The 4723-nt window shown below is 37.1% G+C and overlaps 1 pseudogene; it reads right to left on the bottom strand.

The window, feature by feature from the left end:
* Nucleotides 1–746: 746 nt before the first annotated feature.
* Nucleotides 747–842, bottom strand: LOC118606452 (annotated as a pseudogene).
* Between the last annotated feature and the right edge of the window lie 3881 nt (nt 843–4723).

Raw genomic sequence — 4723 nt, 5'->3', positions numbered from 1 at the left:
ACACAATTAAAACAATAACTTCCCAACCCCCACTCCCCCAGCCACTGGCAACCACCATTCTACATTCTGTCTCTATGAATTTGATGACTCCAGGGGCCTCATATGAGTGGAATCATGCATTATTTGTCCTTTTATTAGTGGATTATTTCACTTAGCATAAAGTCCTCAAAGTTCATCCATGTCATAGCATGTGACAGGATTTTTTCCCCTTTTTACTCAGTTATTTTTTAAATAATTAAATTTTTTCTATTACAGTTACACACAATATTATATTTATTAGTTTCCGGTGTAAAACATAGTGATTTAGACATTTACATACTAAGAAAGTGATCACTCTGATAAGTCCAGTACCTATCTAACCTCATTCATAGTTTTTACAATATTATTGACAATATTCTCTATGCTGTATTTTACATACCTATGACTATTTTTATAACTGCTTATTTATATTTCTTAATTCCTTCACCTTTTCCACCCTATTGAGTTTGTTTTTAAGGCTGAATAATATTCTACTGCCTGTCTATACCAAATTTTGTTTATCTATTTATCAGTGGACACTCGTATGGCTTCCATCTTTTGTCTATTGTGAATAATGCTGCTAGAAACGTGAATGTACCAATGACTCTTTGAGACTCTGTTTTCAATTATTTTGAGTATATACTCAGATATGGAATCACTGAATCAAATGGTCATTTTATTTCTAATTTTGGAGAAACTGCCACACTGTTTTCCATAGCAACTGCACCAGAGATATGGAACACCTCATGAATTTGCCTGTCACAGGGGCTATGCTAATCTTTGTATTCTTCTAATTTTAGAATATGTGCTGCCAAAGTGAGCACCTAAGGTGATTTAAAACTAACTCTCGAAGAAGGCTTTAGACACTTTTTTTTATTTACTTGCTTGCTTGTGTTTTTTCACTGTACAATTCCTTTTCAATACTTCTTTTAAAGTTGCAAAAAATTCTGTCAATTAACACTAAAATGCACCTGTGTGTATTTATTAATAGTTATTTAAAAATAATAACTTTGTTACTTCATGAAAGTAATATGCCTTCATTTAAAAGTTGAAGCATCATGGTAAATTTTTTTTAGGAGGCCAAGAAATCATTTCGAATGCTACCACTCTGAAATAAGTAATATTAATATTTTGGACACAATTTCCACCATTTCTTTCTTCAATTTAAATACAGAAATATAAATTGATAGAAATAATTTTATAGGAATGGGATTATATTATACATACTATTGTAACATAAAAATGTTAAATTAATTTTATTTTAATTCTATAGTTAAAAAAACGAAATGAAACTGGACATGCTGAACTTCAGAAAAATATTTCCTCACTTTGAAATAAAAAAGGTCTTAAAGTGCTTTCTAGATTAAGATATGGAAAGCATCAAAAGATGGAAGCCACTATATAGATATCACTTACATGTTTCAGTTTATTTTTTATTTTGTAGACAGAAGTCCTACCACATGTTAGATAAGGTTATTAGTTCCTTGTACTTCCTCTTCAATTCTTCTCTTACCCTTTGATGTTAATTGTTTTAACTTTGTGAAGATTTATAAAGTAGATGTTAGGAACTGTGTGTTACAGTTCGATATTTCCATGGATTTGATGCTCACCGTGAGGCTTCTTTCTCCGTGTTGCCATCTCCACACTCTTGATTTTGATTCCTTCTTGTGCGCTTGCATTTCAACACGGAGTTTTTTGTTTGTCCGTTTGTTTGTTTGTTTGTTTTTCAGAAAGGACTCCCAGGAGCTATATTCTCTGAGTTTTTCATGCTAGAGAATGTCAGTGATTGCCTTTGTACTTGAATGATAATTTGGCTGGGTATAATATTCTTATATTGTGTGTTCTTTCCTTCAGAATTTTTTTTTTAGCTATCTCTCTACTGTTTTTGGCATTGAAGTTGTTATGGAGACGTTTGAGGTAGTGACTTGCCTTATATCTTTGAATGCCTGAACTTCGCTTTTGAAGTTCAGTAATTTAAAAAAACTGATTGTGTCTCAGTTTGGACTTTCTGTAACAGCTTTTCCCCCTGGCATATGGTATACCCTTTTGATGTGAAAATTCAGTTCTTTTATTTCAGGGAAAATTTCTCGCATTTTATCTCTGCGTCATTCCTATCTTACATGTGTTGTTGAGTTCTTTTTTTTCAGGGACAAAAATCACTCTTCTTTTGGCTCGTTTTTGCTCTAACCTCACTGTCTTGGGATGATTTTTTTTTTCATGTCATTAATTAAATTTTAAGACCCATTCCTTCTTCCTCATTTATTTGTTAGATCTTATATGTTGCTGTTTTGGTTCTTGATTCCCCCCTCCCCCACCCTTAGCTCCTAATATTCCTTTTCACCAAATTCTATTTCATCTTTTTTCTTTGAGCTCTTATTTTATTGACTCGTACTCTTATTAAGGTCTATGGCACTCGCCACTCAGAAAATTTGCTTTTATTTTTTAAGTTACGCTTTGTCCAGGTTGAAGCCTTTGACTTTTGCTTCCTTTGTCAAGATAGTGTTTTATTGTCATTTTTATTTTCTACCTTCCTCTTTTCTGCCTCCTCCCTCTGTTCCTTCTCTTTCTCCCATTTCTTTCTTTCTTTCTTTTTTTTTTTTGGAGCATGCTTGACTGGTGACTCTGCCATGTATTGGCAGGCTCCTGCTTAATGTTGGCAGCTCCAGCCAAACCTTTCATTTTCTATACCTCAGTGAGGATGGATTCTGCTTGATGCCTTTCTGAGACAAACCAGAAAAGTGAATTGCACAATAATGACCCAGCTTCTAAGGGTATCACCATTTCATAGTTTACCTTGATAGCACAGTTGCATACCTAGCACAGTTTCATGGTTAACTTTAGAAATTGTGGCATTGTTACACCGATTCCTTAGCTTAGGCCATGACAGTGAGACCACATGAAGGGGGTATTCTTAGTGCAGTTTCCCTGATCAGCCAAGGTGTCAGGGGCTGCACTGACCGATGACAGCAAAGACAAGACATCTAAGGAACTCTTCCTTGGTCTCAGCATCCTCAGAAACCTTGAAAAACCTCTGATCAACTCCCCTTTAGATACCCCTTCCTGGCATGGGCACCCAGTTGTCACATACTGTCCATGTTTAACCCCTATACAATATGTGAAATGCCTTTATACCTTTGAATGATTGCCCTTGTTTTGTTCTATGTAGATATCATTCCATATGAGCCCCTACTAGAGTCACCTTAACTGGGACCAATTTGTCTGTACCCTTTTGGGTTTCAGTTTGGAGACTGGTGTGGTTCTCTTTTCCAGTGTAGCAAACTTCCCCTAATATAATAAGCATTTTATTTTATCTCATGACTTTATGGGCCAGGGAGTTAGGCAGGGTTTGGCTGGATGATTCCTTTGCTCCATGTGGCAATGATTGGGGTCATTCAACTGTATTCAGATTTTGGTTAGTTTAGTCTGAAGGATTCGAAGTGACTTTAGCTACCTGCCTGGTGTCTTGGTGGGAATGCTAGAAACTGGGCCCAACTGGACCCCTCTCCCTCTCCTTATAGTCTCAGGGCTTTCTGACATTGTCTCTCTAAGCTGGATAGTTGGATTTCTTACGTGGGGGCTTAGGGCTCTAAGAGCAATTGTTTCAGGAGGCAGGAAGTGGAAGGCGCCAGTCTCTTAATGCCTGCACCTGGAAATTGGCACAGTGTAGCTTCCACATTGTTCTATAGGTCACGTCCATCACAGAGTACACCCAGATTCTAGGGGGAAGATCATAGACCCTACTTCTCAATGGGGGAAGCATCAAAGAGTTTGTAGCAATTTTCACTCTTTCAAACTCTTGGTCTACTTTTCTATAATATGAAGATTCTGTAGCAGGGGGAGCAGAGTCCTGCCATGGTGCACATTCCTACAGGAAGATGGGGCCTGCTTCTCCTGGGGTCTCATTGTGTACTCTGTACCAGGGTCTACTATTCCACACAGTCTGGGAGGTGTCCATCTCCCAAGGGTCTTGGGCATATTCCTCCAACTCAAGAGAGAGCCCCTCCCTGCCATGTGATAAGCCCAATAGCACCTTCTTCCTGAGTCCTGCTATAGTGGGCTATAGGGAGCTCCATCACCTTAGAGGTTAAAAACAATATTCTCCTGGCTACTCAATCCCAATTACACTTTCACTCCTTCCCTAAGGGAGCATGCCAGAGAGACTGCGCAATGAGGCACGATTTTATTGACTCAACTTCCTTTCTCAGTCTTGCCTCTGGGTAGTAGGGACAAAGTTAGGAACTATGCTCCACTATTTTGTGTCAGTTATGTTTTTTTATTTCCTTGGTTATCATTTTTTTGTTCGTTTCTGTCCTTAGTTATCACTTTTTGAAGTTTATGATATCAAGTGTATAATATTGCTTTCCTTGTCTGGTTGTTGCTAATGATTTTTTTTTCTTTTTTTTTAGGGAAGGAGTGCCTTTTTTTTTTTTTTCTATTTCACTAGATAGTAAACAGGCAGATGCTGTCATCCTCTTTTCTACCATCTTTTATGAATGTCACATCTTGGGTTATTTCAATTTAATTTGTTTATTTTGAAATAATTATATATTTACAGGAAGTTGCAAAAATAGTTTATAGAGGTCCCCTGTACTCTTCACTCAGTTTCTTCCAAAGATAGCATTACATAACTGTCATACGCAATGTCAAAACCAAGCCGAGAAATCAACGTGAGTACAACCCACAGACCTTATTCAGATTCCATCGG

The sequence above is a fragment of the Rousettus aegyptiacus genome, unplaced genomic scaffold, assembly GCF_014176215.1.
Source record: "Rousettus aegyptiacus isolate mRouAeg1 unplaced genomic scaffold, mRouAeg1.p scaffold_m13_p_1, whole genome shotgun sequence".
In the NCBI taxonomy this organism is placed as follows: domain Eukaryota; kingdom Metazoa; phylum Chordata; class Mammalia; order Chiroptera; family Pteropodidae; genus Rousettus; species Rousettus aegyptiacus.
Note: the sequence above shows the minus strand (reverse complement) of the source record. Positions and strands in the feature narration are given on the sequence as shown.